This window comes from Mustela putorius, unplaced genomic scaffold, assembly GCF_011764305.1.
Source record: "Mustela putorius furo isolate JIRA1106 unplaced genomic scaffold, ASM1176430v1.1 tig00003896_pilon_pilon_pilon, whole genome shotgun sequence".
NCBI lineage: Eukaryota > Metazoa > Chordata > Mammalia > Carnivora > Mustelidae > Mustela > Mustela putorius.
In genome coordinates this window covers 9,357,561-9,372,274 of record NW_025422045.1, presented here as the reverse complement: position 1 = coordinate 9,372,274, position 14,714 = coordinate 9,357,561, and the positions used below count along the sequence as shown (strand labels likewise).

General features: G+C 39.5%; 1 protein-coding gene across 13 annotated transcripts in view; it reads left to right on the top strand.

Annotated features, from left to right (window-relative positions):
- DENND4A (DENN domain containing 4A) overlaps positions 1-14,714 on the top strand; it is a 144,645-nt gene that overhangs the window by 14,574 nt on the left and 115,357 nt on the right. For 8 of the 13 annotated variants that reach the window (XM_013059492.2, XM_045067530.1, XM_045067531.1 and 5 more), the window contains exon 1: positions 1,006-1,297. The exons of 1 other annotated variant lie outside the window; for it this stretch is intronic. The gene's annotated coding sequence lies outside the window, so the exon portion shown is untranslated. Of the gene's footprint in view, positions 1-1,005; positions 1,298-14,714 lie in introns of those variants that run through there. 4 more of the 13 variants (XM_013059501.2, XM_013059500.2, XM_013059499.2 and 1 more) reach the window with 1 other exon arrangement.

Sequence of the window (14,714 nt, the reverse complement as noted above, 5' to 3'; positions counted from 1 at the left end):
TTGAGGGGCGCTTGGGTGGCTCAGTGGGTGAAGACCTCTTCCTTCGGCTCAGGTCATGATCCCAGGGTCCTCGGGATTGAGCCCCGTATCCGGCTCTCTGCTCATCAGGGAGCCTGCTGCCTCCTCTCTCTCTGCCTGCCTCTCTGCCTACTTGTGATCTCAGTCTGTCAAATAAATAAAAAAAATCTTAAAAAAAAAAAAGTTGATTTGAAACTAGAGGGACTTTTAGGGTCCCATGTCTCCTTCATTTGACCATGGAATAATATCTGACATTCATTGAGTACTTTCAGGCACTACGCTAAGCACTTCACATGTATTACACAATTTAACCTCAGAACAACCCTGTTGGTGTAATCAACCTTTATTACTCTCATTTCTCAGAGGCAATTTGCCAACAGCCACTAATGGTGGAGCCAAAGCCAGGTTTAAGTAGGCCATATCCCATCAATCCAATGTAATCAACACCCCTTCAGTCAACAATAGTAGTTTTATCAACGTACTTTCAGAGAACCCCCCTGAATTCCCCATTTTACCTGACCTTCAGAATCTTGGGACCGAAACCTACTAGGTGGTTGCTAACCCCTCAGGGGTTTTCTGGGGGAATCTGAGCGCTCCTGGTGTAGGAGCAGCCGCTCAAACGGACGCGTGATGCTCTGGCTGGGCAATGTAAGGACGGTCGGGGCTGCTGGGGAGGAAGGAGGAAGCAGGTCAGTTGGCCCAAGACGGATCCTTGACCCTCCGGCTGGTGAAAGGGGAAGGGAAGGTGTTTCTCACCCACGCCCGCCTCAGGCTTGGGATCTCCCGACCGCAGGGGGAACCAGCGCACATTTCCTCAACTACTGCTCGCGTCACTGGTAGGGGCGGCTCAGCCCCGCCCACCTTCTCCGCCCTGCTCAGCGGCAGGCGCTAGGACCCCACACACCTTAACCCGTCCCCGCCCCGCCCCCTGGGGCTGAGCCTGGCTCGTGATTGGTGCTTGTGCGCAGCGATCCCCGCCCCCGCCCCCTCCGTCACTGCCAAGATGGCACCAGTCGCAGCGGCGGCGGCCGCGGCGGCTGGAGCCAGAGAAGGAGGCGGAGGCAGCGGCGGCTGCGAGGGGAGGGGGAGTCCCGTCTGACTGAGACGGCAGGCCTGGGCGGGCGGGGGTGCCGCGCAGGGCGGAGCGCCGGGCTGGGGATGAGCTAAGCGGGTTTAGAGCGCCGCGGCATTCAGTCCCTCGTGTCCCGCCGCCGTCTGGAAGGGACTGGGCACCACTCTCCAAGCTCGACCCGCTGCTCGCGCTGGAGCCAGCGGTGAGGTGAGTGCGGGGGTGGCGGCGCCGACAGCGGTGGCATGTGGAGCTGTCACGGCCCCGAGCGGTGACAGCCGTGGTCGCGGGAGCGGGGTCGGCCGGGCTCGGAGAGGTGGCGTGGATGGCCGCGACCTCCGCCCGGGGGCTTCTCAGAGCCGGACGGTCCTCGGCGGACTGGGTCCGCTCCGGGCTGGTGCGGCGGTATTGAGAGGAGCGCCCGCACCTCTGTGTCGGACGCGTGGGGGGCTCCGGTGTTTTCATTCCAGATTTTCTATTCCGGGCTGGTTCGGGGCTCTTGTTGTTAGGAGGTGGGGGTGGGGTGGGGGCGGGGGCGGTGAGAGGGGAGGTCCTGAGCTGGGATTTTGACAAGCTCGTTACGTAAGACGGAGGTGGCCTTCCGGAATCCCACCTGCTCGATATTTTAAACAGGCGGCCGCGGGAGCCTGGAGGGCCCCCAGAGGCCCGGTTTTCCTCTCAGGGGTCTGCTTAGCCAACCCTAGCCACCGTGGGCCGGGTTAGCGTTCAAGTTGGTCAGTTGCATTTTGTGTGTGTGTGTGTGTGTGTGTGTGTGTGCGCGCGCGCGCTCGCGCGCGCTCGTGTGTGTGTCTGTTTTTGCCGGGGGAAGGGGGTAAATGTTTCTGGTCGCCACCATTCCCTTTGAAGTTTATCGCTTTCGTGGGGGGCGGGGGGGGAGGAGAAAAAGGAAAAAAGCTTGTGACCCAAAAACTGGGTCGCAGCGACAGCTTTTCATTATCGTGCTTTTAAATGACAGATGTGTTGGAAGATTTTTGTTATTGTTCCAGAGTGCTTTTAATTCAAACGTATGGTTACGCCTGGAGGCTTAGAGAAGGGTTTTTGTCTTACAGGACAGTTATTTGTTGTTTGCAACAGCAGGACAGACATCAGTCAACAGGCATGTATTTATTTGAGGAGAAAACGCGTGTCAGCCAGCTAGAGACTCGTGAGGACAGAAATTGTATTACTCCGTGAATATGTTATTCTTTCAAACGCATAGTACATTAATTAAAATAATAGTCCAAGTGTGTAAAAAGCAATTTTACAAGATTGCAAGCTGTTGTTTGGTATATAGTCTCTATTTTCTGCTTGCTCTAATCTACCTCTTCTCTCCTCTTGGGGAAAGGAGGCGGAGATACCTGTAAACAGCGTAGCCCAGGTTACACTAATCTATTGTAGTACATTTGAAATAATTGTAAAAAGTAGTCTCTGGGGGACCTAAGATTAGGTGGTAAGTAAGGACTCTTGGGCAAGTTATTCAGTTTATGTTTAGAGTAGATCTGGGATCCAGCTTTTGAAAACTTAAGTATAAAGAATTTCTGAGCTATTTGAACCCTGTTTGAACTTGTAATGAAATAAAAGATTACATTTGGCTTCTCTTATGGGTACTTTGTTTTGTTTTGGCCAGAATTAAACATTCTGGACAACTTTTACTTCATTTTCACAATTTTCCTTTGAACTGCAGCTCTCAGTAGTCCAGACTACCATATATCATGCCATCATCATCATTATATATGTTATATAATTTTCTTTTTCTGAATGATCAAAGATAGACTTACTTCATTGTGGAATTTTTAAAGAATGTACTTTTTAGGAAAATTAATTGATCTTGACACCAGCCCAATAGAAATAAAATAAGAGTAAATTTTGGCCTGAGTTTTAAATTTATGTACACAAATTTACACTTTAGAAAACTGGTGAAGCGAAATACATTTTTTGTTTGTGCAAGAGAGCCAGGAGGCTGATGCTGATTTGTTCTGAACTTTTCCACATGAATTACCACTGGCTTAAATAGTTATTGATTCTTAAGCTCCTGGAGCTGTTGGCCTATTTATGGCAGTCTGAATAATATTTAGAATAATTGGAAAGCTATAAGAAGGAATAGAGTATATGAAATTTATTAATTCATTCATAAATAAAAATCATGGTAGAATTGTAAAAAAACAACTTATTTTTTCATTGAGTGATACTATTTACACTACCTTTTTGTTTCCAGAATTCTTCTAAATAGTCTACCTACTATGGAAACCTAGATTTAAGCACTGATACAGATAGAGATGTATAATACAAATCTTGTATCATTCCTATTTAAATTGATGGCTCATTCCAAGTGGAAAGCAAAAGTGGCTCTAGCAGGAAAATTGACTGGTTATTCTTGTCCTCTCTGGTGTCAGAGGCTTATCTTGGGGCTTTCCTCTTTCTTACCAGATGTGGAAGATGAGACAGACTGAAGGAAAGCTGATAAAAAAACTTCCTCTTTGTTTAATACCCTAGATTATTGATCACTGCTTAGTAGAATTTGTGAGTTGGAGAGAAACGAAGCACTCTATGCTTTATTAGTGTGTATCCTAGTTATCACTTTTGAATTCTAAAACAGCAGTGCAAGCTGTTGTTTGGTATATAGTCTCTATTTTCTGCTTGCTCTAATCTAATCTAATCTAAAAATTTATAATAGTCAAAATGCCATATAATAGAGGAATAGTGAAACAAATGATAATCCATGTGGTAGATGCAGTTTTTAAGGGTCCCATTTTCAGGAATATTTACTGACATGAGAAAGTACAGTATAGTGTTGAGAGAAAAGTAAGAATATAAAGAATATACTTTGTTATTATTTATAGTATATCACATATACATGGCAAGAAAATTGGCAGGAAATAAATTTTTTAAAGATTTTATTTATTTGAGAGAGAGAGCGAGAGAAGGCATGAGCCGAGGGAGAGGCTTTTGGAGAGAGAAAGGCAGACTACTCGCTGAGCAGGGAGCCCAACACAGGGCTCCATCCCAGGACTCTGAGATGATGACCTGAGCTGAAGGTAGATGTTCAACCGACTGAGCCACCCAGGCACCTCAGAAATAAATATTTTAATAAAATATTAAAAGGTGTCTGGTTGATGGGATGATAGGAAGTGTTTATATTTTGTCCTGTCTTCTGAATAGTATTACTGTAGTAATGACAAGAGTGACATTAAAAGGTTTTAAGGGTCATAGGAGAAAATCCCCCAAATCCCACAAAACCACTACTCCAATGGGAAGACTATCTTATGATTCATTATTAGAAAGCTAACTCAAAGTATGGTGCTTATGCAGTATGCAATAATGGAAGGAGCTAATAATTTAGGTGAAGGCACTCTTCTGGTTACCAGCACCAACCTCCAGTGGTTTTACGTATGTAGATGCTTCTATTAATGCACATTGTTACTCTCCAACCTCTTTTCTATTTGGATCTTACACCCAAACTGTTTTATATTGATAGTGCCACCTGTTGATGGACTGCCTGACTGAGTCTTTCCCTCTTCACCCCATCAGTCAATAGATAGCAGTCTTGGAATGTTTATGAGGTGCCAGGTATTTTGTTAGTCACTGAAGATACAGAGGTAAATGGAACATCATTTCTGTCCTGAAACTCTGGCTGAGAACCCTTTCTTCTGTGGGCCAGCAGTGCATACCGTGTACTCTGTTTTTCCTGTTCACTGCTCATGGCCTGGCACCGCAGTCAGTATCTTTTTGATGGTGCTCATATCCTTTTTTAACTTTCTTTATGGGAAAATGTTTCGAGGTCCAAACAACCAATTTACAAATAAGGTTTTGGAACATTACTTGATTGTATGTTGGAGAATCTTATATTCAGAAGGACTGCTGTTACTGTTATTTTCAAAGTGTGTGATTCTCAGTGCCTTGTTTCCTTCTTTTAAAAAGCACAAAAAGTAGAAACCAGTAGGGAGAAGAGATAAACTATCAAGAAAAATATCAAGGGAGTTTTCCTGCTGTTGCTATACTTTATTCACTAAAAATAGTGAGTCATCAAAATGTATAGTAAGAGAAACTATTTCTGCTGTACTTTTAGTATCTCTTTGAATCCATTTAAAAATGCATTTTCCATGTATATATATACATAAATTCACAGTTTACCTGTTTTCATTTCCAAATAAAAGCTGAAATAGGAGATTGGAAATTTCTTAAATTTCTTTTTATTTTTATGGTAATATTTTATAGATGATACATTTTCTTGAAAAGCTTTAAAGATACAAAAAAAGTAGTAAGCACACATATACTCATCATACAAAATGTTAACGTTTTTTCATTTTTGTTTCAGATATATTTTTAATATAAAAAAACTATGTATATTGGGGTGCCTGGGTGGCTCAGTCAGTTAAGCCTCTGCCTTTTGCTCAGGTCATGATCTCAGGGTCCTGGGATTGAGCCCTGCACTGGGCTCTCTGCTCAGCAGGGAGCCTACTTCCCCATCTCCTTTCTCTGCCTACTTGTGATCTCTCTCTCTGTCAAATAAATGAATAAAATCTTTAAAAACAAAACAAAACTATGTATATCATAGTTATCACACTGAATGCTTAAAGAGCAGATAGAACTTTATACTGTACTTGAACATCGCTGATAAAGTCCTTTTTGTACTCCTCAGTTTCATCCTCCCTCCATCCCTCTTCATAGCCCCTCCCAAAGGCAATTGTTATGATAAATTTGATGTGTATCCTTCTGTTTTGCCTTTTAATAAACTTGACATATGAACAGTACAAGGCATTGCCTTCAATGCTTTTGGAGAGCTGTGGACTTTGGGGCCATACTCCCTTGATTTAAACCTGGACTCTGTTACTTAATAGTTTTGTGACCTTAGGGAAATTTTTAAATCTTTAAATTTAAATCTTTTAAATTTAAATCTTTTAAATCTTTTTAAATCTTTAAATTTAAATCTTTTAAATTTAAATCTTTTAAATCTTTTTAAATCTTCCATGCCTCCTCATCTATCAGATAGGGATATTAGATCTGCCTACCTCATAAGGTTATTGTAGAAAGCAAGTGAGTCTATATAAGGTGCTTAAAACTGTGCCTGCCCCCCTCCTATTTAAAAAAGATTTATTTATTTGTTTATTTATTTATTTGGCAGGCAGAGATCACAAGTAGGCAGAGAGGCAGGCAGAAAGAGACCGGGGAAAGCAGGCTTTCCGCTGAGCAGAGAGCCTGATGCAGGGCTCATCCCAGGAGCCTGAGATCTTGACCTGAGCGGAAGACAGAGGCTTAACCCACTGAGCCACCCAGGTGCCCGCCCCCCCAACTTTTTTAAAGTGCTGGCTAATTTAAGCAGCTGCTGATAGGATTTTATCATGGTATACATATTTTGAAACTTTAAGTTTTTACCCCCCTCTGCCATTCTTCTTGGCCCTTGTAGGTCTAGCTCATTTGTGTTGACTGGTGTGTAGTGTTCCACAAGAGGATATACTGCAATTTATCAAGTACTCTATAAATGAATGCTGATTGTTTTCATTTTTAATATTTTATAACAGTGCCTTGTGAACATCCTTGTATCTCCTGAAGCACACATATCAGTGTTTCTCCAGATCATGTATCTGATCATCAAGTTGCAGGGTCTTAAGATATATGTATCTTTCTCTATACAGAATATTTATATGATATTGACAAACATTTTCTCTTCCTCCATACCAACAGTTAAGGTTGTCAGACTTTTTTTTTCCAATCTGATTGGTGTGAAATGGCATTTCATTTTCTTTTTTTTTTTTTTTAAAGATTTTATTTATTTATTTGACAGAGATCACAAGTAGGCAGAGAGAGAGAGAGGAGGAAGCAGGCTCCCTGCTAAGCAGAGAGCCCAATGTGGGGTTCGATCCCAGGACTCTGGGATCATGACCTGAGCCGAAGGCAGAGGCTTTAACCCACTGAGCCACCCAGGCGCCCCTGGCATTTCATTTTCTATTTTTATTTCCTTTCATCTTTTCTTATATGTGAACATTTTTGGTTGTCTCTTGAGTGATTTGCTTGTACCTGTCCTTTACGCATTTTTCTTCTCTTGGGCTGTTTTTTGTACTGCGCTGTAGGAGGTTTTTTTTTTTGTTTAATGTATTCAAGATATTTACAAATGTTAGTGAAGTTTGTTTGTTGGTAAAGTTTGTTTGTATTTGTGTTTTGAAGTTTCCAAATTTCTTGAACAATGACCATTATGGACCTAAGTTATTGTGAATTTTACACTATAGTATATTATTAACCAACTTTACAATGTACTTTATTAAAATATGTATCTATGTACTTCTCTTCCTGAAACTATGAGGAAATGTAATATACTGTAAATATATTTTACCTAAAACTATTTAAACTTTTTGGACTTCAAAAGCCAGGTAGAATTTTTATTAATATAATTAGTACCACAATTTTTCTTTCATCTAAAATATGAGTCCTCTGGAGGAGAGTTTCTGCTTCAAAAGTGCTTACCAACTAAGGAATAAGAATGTGCACATATTAAATGACCATAGGCACTTACATGTACAATATGGTAAAGTATTCATCAATGTTGAGATTGTTTTGCACAGTACTAACTGTATTTCTGTTTTTGTCCAACCTACTATATGACTTAAAGGACCAAAATCAATCTGATTAAAATAATAGCTTCCCTATTATTATCATTTTAAATAAACTTAATTTGGAGTAGTTTTATATTTGTAGAAAAGTTGCAGGGAGTTACCATGTACCCTGTACCCAGTTTTCCCTGTTGTTAATATCTGACATTTCTTTGTTACATTTGTTACAACCAAGGAACCAATATTGGAACATTACTATTAACTAAAGTCCATATTTTACTTGGAATCATTAGTTTTAACTAATGTCCTTTCTGGATTCCAGAATCCTGTCCATAATCCCATGGTACATTTAGTCGTCACGTGTCCTTTGTCTCCTCTGGGCTGTACTGGCTTTTTCGATTTTCCTTATTTTGATGGCCTTGACAGTTTTGAGGAGTTTGGGTCAGATATTTTGTAAAGTGTCCCCCCAGTTTGGGTTTGCATGATATTTTTCTCAGAGTTAGACTGGGGTTTGGGTTTGGGAAAGGACGACCACAGAGGTAAAATTCTGTTCTATCTATATATCTATATCTATATTTATATCTGTATCTATATCTAAATATCAAGGGTACATACTATCAATATGACTTATCAGTGATATTTTTAACTTCAGTCACCTGTGGAAGCAATGTTTGTTTCTCTACTGTAAAATTTTCCCATACTTTACTTTTTGGAAGCATATCACTAAATGGAGACCGTACTTAGTGGGTGGGGAATTAAGTTCCCACTCCTTGATGGGGAAGTATCAGCAAAATTATTTGGAATTCTTCTGTAAGAGAGATTTTTCTCTTCCCTCCATTTATTTATTTATTCAGTCCATATGGAGTCAAGGATACTCATTTTATAACTTTGGGTTATAATCCTTATACTACTTAATTTTGTTGTTTAAATTGTTCTACTTCTTTCATGTTAGTTCCTGTGACCAATAGGACATACACTATTGTTTTGTGTTTTTTAGCACTTCTTTACTTTCCAGTACTATAAGGTGCTCCAAACTCATCTGCGTATTCTCTGCCTCAGTCCTGCAATCAATCTTTCTCCAAGGATCCCTGGTTTCTTATATTAGAGAATATTAGAAACCAAGATCTGGGCCCTGGATGTGCTCATTGATGCCGGAATATCATTGTTTCTTGGCCTTCTCAGGGCACAGACCCAGGAAATGTATGTATGCATCTTAATCTACATTATACAAATATACAGCTATTTTTGTATCTATCCACATGTATCTATATGAAGCTAAACATGAATTTATACTCTTAATCTTTGACTCTACTTCAGTACCGTCTGGTTCATTCTAACTGTACCTCCTTGCTTATGTATAACCTCCCTCTCCAAAAGTAAGAAACCTAACTCTCACCATCTGCCATTCATTTACTTATTTGGTCAGCCAGTCCTGTTATACATGTACAAGAGAAGCAACTGTACCAACTAGAGCATTTTCATATATAGTTCTTTTGTCTTTAGTCTTAGAGTTTCCAGTCAAAGCACTGTTTTCCACAGTTATGTAGGTCAGAACTCTTCAGAATCTTTTTTCGCTTGTCCCCCATATTTTAGTTTTACTTTTTATAAGTTAGTCTAAGTTACATAGTTATTACATCTTACCAGAAATTTATCAGAAAGTTATCAGATAAAGGGCTAGTATTCCCTTGCTTAATTATGGAGTCTTTGTTCTATATGGCCTTTTCCCAACCCACTTTTGTGGTAAAAAAATAAAAATTAAAAAATAAAATAATATAAAATCCAGTCCAAAGTGGTATTTCTTGAGGTTTAGCCAGAAAGTTATTCCTTTATTTGGTTGTTTGTTGATATCTTTATGATTTGGACTGAGAGTTTTTATAGCTTCAAATATATTTTTTAATTTTTTATTAACACATAATGTATTATTAACCCCAAGGGTACAGGTCTGTGCATCGCCAGGTTTACACACTCCACAGCACTCACCATAGCACATACCTTCCCCAGTGTCCATAACCCCACCACTCTCTCCCTACCCCCCTCCCCGCCGGCAACCCTCAGTTTGTTTTGTGAGATTAAGAGTCTCTTATGGTTTGTCTCCCTCCAGATCCCATCTTGTTTCATTTATTCTTTTCCTACCCCCCAAGTCCCCCATGTTGCCTCTCAACTTCCTCATATCAGGGAGATCATATGATAGTTGTCTTTCTCTGATTGACTTATTTCGCTCAACATAATACCCTCTAGTTCCATCCATGTGGTCGCAAATGGCAAGATTTCATTTATTTTTATTGCTGCATAGTATTCCATTGTATATATATACCACATCTTCTTTATCCATTCATCTGTTGATGGACATCTAGGTTCTTTCCATAGTTTGGCTATTGCAGATATTGCTGCTCTAAACATCCAGGTGCACATGCCCCTTCAGATCACAACGTTTGTATCTTTAGGGTAAATACCCAGTAGTGCGATTGCTGGGTCATAGGGTAGCTCTATTTTCAACTTTTTGAGGAACCACCATGCTGTTTTCCAGAATGGTTGCGCCAGCTTGCATTCCCACCAACAGTGTAGGAGGGTTCCCCTTTCTCTGCATCCTCGCCAGCATCTGTCATTTCCTGACTTGTTAATTTTAGCCATTCTGACTGGTGTGAAGTGGTATCTCATTGTGGTTTTGATTTGTATTTCCCTGAGTTGAGTGATGTGGAGCACTTTTTCATGTGTCTGTTGGCCACTTGGATGTCTTCTTTGCAGAAATGTCCATTCATGTCCTCTGCCCATTTCTTGATTGGATTATTTGTTCTTTGAGTGTTGAGTTTGATAAGTTCTTTAAAGATTTTGGATACTAGCCCTTTATCTGATATGTCGTTTGCAAATATATTCTTCCATTCTGTCAGTTGTCTTTTGGTTTTGTTGACTGTTTCCTTTGCTGTGCAGAGGCTTTTGAACTTGATGAAGTCCCAATAGTTCATTTTTGCCCTTGCTTCCCTTGCCTTTGGCGATATTCCTAGGAAGAAGTTGCTGTGGCTGAGGTTGAAGAGGTTGCTGCCTGTGTTCTCCTCAAGGTTTTGATGGATTCCTTTCTCACATTGAGGTCCTTCATCCATTTTGAGTCTATTTTTGTGTGTAGTGTAAGGAAATGGTCCAGTTTCATTTTTCTGCATGTGGCTGTCCAATTTTCCCAACACCATTTGTTGAGAAGACTGTCTTTTTTCCATTGGACATTCTTTCCTGATTTGTCGAAGATTAGTTGACCATAGAGTTAAGGGTTTATTTCTGGGCTTTCTATTCTGTTCCATTGATCTATGTGTTATAGCTTCAAATATTTTTAATAGTACATGTTGAGGTGTGCCATTTAGTGGAGGATTAAAGATCATTACAAGTAAGCAAATATATAATTGAGTGCTCAGAAGGTACCTGTATTCTTATAATAATTTTATATGGATTAATTCTCTTAATTCCTTCAAGAAGCCTGGTGGGAGGAAGTACTTTATTACTTTGCCTCTTTTAAATATGAGGAAATTAAGACACTGAGAGATGAAGCAACTTGTCCAAGGTCACATAGCTAGTCCATGGCAGAGTAGAATTTGAATGCAGCCAGTCCAACTGTGGAGCCTGCATTCTCAATCACTTTGCTATATTACCTCTAATTAAAGAAGAGAGCTTCAAAGAGTGGTAAAAGTTATGAAGGCCCCTTGACTTCCACTGTGCTGCCCTCTTTCGTTTATTCTTCTGCCTCTCCCATTAGAAGTGGTATTCTTGGGATTGGCTGATTGCTGCTTCTCAGCCTTCACATTTTCCCTAGTAAGTCACAGTACCTCTGTGGTTTAGTTACTATATATCTTCCAATTATTCACCAAACTGTTTCCCCAGCATTAGTATCTTTCCAGAGCATCAGATTATCTTATACAACCACTTATCTTTACCTCAAACTCCGCTGTCCGAACTGAACTTACATACCTACTTGAAGTTTTGTTTTGATCTATTATCTTCCAAAGACGTCATAATCTACTATGTAGTTCATCATCCCAGGAATTTAGGAGTCATTCATGATGCCTCCCCCTCTTTTTCATTCCCATCCATTCATTTACTGAATTCTGCTGGCTTTACCTCCTAAATATATTCTGAATCAGTCCCTCCCCTAGCATCCCTATTCTAACCACTGTCTTGTTAGGAACTACTTCCTTACTCTGTGGCTGGTGTTCCTATCTTCACTTTCATCTCGCTGAGGTTCACCTTCTCAGAATGCTAGACAGGTGTGTCTAAAATGCAGGTTGAAGATTTTTCATTGACTCCCCATTGTCAATTGGTTAAACTTGTCATTAAGTTTGAACATGGTTTGGCCTCTGACTGGTTCTCTAATCCTAACTCCTACAATTTTTGCTTTCCATTTTCCACTCTAGCCATACGGAGCTACTTTTTGAAGATTCCCTGAATGTATAACTATGTCTGAATTGTTGACCATTTCTTATGTAGCCCTTCTTGGAATAACTTCATTCTCTCCTTCCCTTTTGCTTTTGCCTGTCTAACTCTTCTGCATCTTTTAAGACTCAGCCTAGGGGCGCCTGGGTGGCTCAGTTGGTAAAGTGTCTGCCTTCAGCTCAGGTCATGATCTTGGCCCTGGGATCAAGCACCATGTAGGGCTCCCTGCTCAGTAGGGAGTCTGCTTTCCCCTCTAACTCTGTGCACACTCTCTCTTTCTCAAATAAATAAATGAAATCTTAAAAAAAAAAAAAAAAAGACTCAGCTTAACAAGCATTACTTCCTCCAGAAAGCTGCCTCGGACCCAGACTCTTGGCTAGATATCAAGTCCCTTGTGAAATAATCTGTTAGTAACTATGTTATATCTCAGACACCTAGAAACAGTGCCTGGCACAGCAAAGATACTCAATAAGAATTTGTTGAGAGAATTACTGTAGTGTTGGAAAGATCGTATAAGATGATTGGCTTTGGATCCAGAATGTCTGGGAATGAAACCTGGCTTCTCTATTTAACTACCTGTGTTCTCTGTCATCTCTGTTCTTCTCCTTTAAAATAGGAATAGTGAAATCTTCGTAAGATTGTTGTGAAACTTTAATTAGTTAATGCAAGTAAATGCTCAGAACAGTGTCTGGCACTTAGTAAATATTCAATAAATACCCTATATATAGCTGTTATTGCTCCTAGAATGCTCTATGTATCTGTGTCCCCTCACCAATCTGGAATTAGCAAATGAATGAACAAACCAACTAATCCTGGGTTTTAAAGTGAAAGATAAATTACTAACTTTTCAGAATATAATAGTAAGTTGACCATGAGTCTTTCTAGTAGCTCCAACATTTGGTGTTTTGTTACAAATTGAAATTGGCATTAATGATGATTAGCATTTCTTAATTATATTTAATTATTTAAATTTCAGCACACTTAAAATTTTTTTTAATTCAGTTGACAGTGCTACATTAGTTTTGAGTGTACAAATGTGATTTGATTATCTATATGTTATACTATGCTCATCACGAGTGTAGCTACCATCTGTTACCATACAATGCTATTACAGTATCATTGACTATATTCCCTGTGCTGTGCCTTTTATTCCCATGACTTATTCATTCTATAACTGGAAGCCTGGGTCTCCGTCTCCCCTTCATCCATTTTTGGCGATCCCCCTACTCTCTCCCCTTTGGCAACCGTAAGTTTGTTCTTTTGTTGTTGTTCTTTTTTCCTTTTTTTATATTATGTTAGTCACCGTATGGTACATCACTAGTTTTTGATGTAGTGTTCTATGATTCATTGTTTGCATGTAAGTTTGTTCTATTTATAGGTCTGATTCTTTTTGTTTGTTCATTTCTGTTTTTTTAGGCTCCACATATGAGTGAAATCATATGGTATTTGCTTTTCTTATCTGACTTATTGTACTTAGCAAAATATCCTGTAGGTCCATCCATGTTTCCCAAATGTCACAATCGTATCCATTTTTTTTTTTACATTTAGATTAAATTTAGTTAACATATAGTGTATTATTAGTTTCAAGGGTAGAATTCAGTGATTTATCAGTTGAATGTCACACCCAGTGTTCATTACATCAAGTGTCCTCCTTAATGCCAATCACCTAGTTACCCTGCCCCCCCCCACTCCCCTCCAACACTCAGTTTGTTCCCAATAGTTAAAATCTCTTATGGTTTGCTTCCCTCTCTGTTTTTATCTTATTTATCCTTCCCTTCCTCTGTGTTCATTTGTTTTGTTTCTTATATTCTACATATGAGTGAAATCATATGGTATTTGTCTTTCTCTGACTGACTTCTTTCACTTAGTGTAATAGCCTCTAGTTCCATCTACATCATTGCCAGTCACATCCTTTTTTATGGCTGCATGATATTTGTGTGTGTGTGTGTGTGTGTGTGTGTGTATGAAACATGCCCCACATCTTTCCTTATCCATTCTTCTGTAGATGGACAGTTAGGTTTAGCATACTTTTCTTATTAATTATACTGTTTAAACAGTGCCCTTTATTTCCTCTTAATTTTCACATACCCTATACTATAGCATTTAACCAGCCTTTTCTATTATGGGTTACGGTGTGAGGATGGTAGCTCTGCTAAGATTAGGATTTTTATTAATTTGGGAGATAAACTGAAGCATGTTGTAGAGAAAGACTGAACAAGGGGACACAATGGGGAAATTAGAAAACTTCTCAACTATTGAGCCAAACCTGCACAGTATCCCTTCTGTATTTGGTTTAAAATAAATTTACAGATAAAGTACTCATAATCAAACTTAATTTCAGTAAACATTCTAGAAGCAATAAAAGTTATTAAACATTATGAATGCCTCTGCCTTCTTCCATTATTGTAAACAATTGAGAATTGTTTGCTTCAGATCTTTTTTATGGCTATCACTGCTCAATTTTTCATAAACCCTTCCTTTGACTCTACGTTTGTCCCTCATTTTTTTCTGAATGCCACAACTGTCTACATAATCTTGGCAAATTTGATAGAAGTACTCTTTGTTTTGTTTTATTTGTTTTTATCTCTGAACTGGATGTTACATTTGTAGATTTTCCCAGTCTTGCTCAGTTTTGATTAGGTGAAACTGGTCAGTTTTTCTTACAAAAG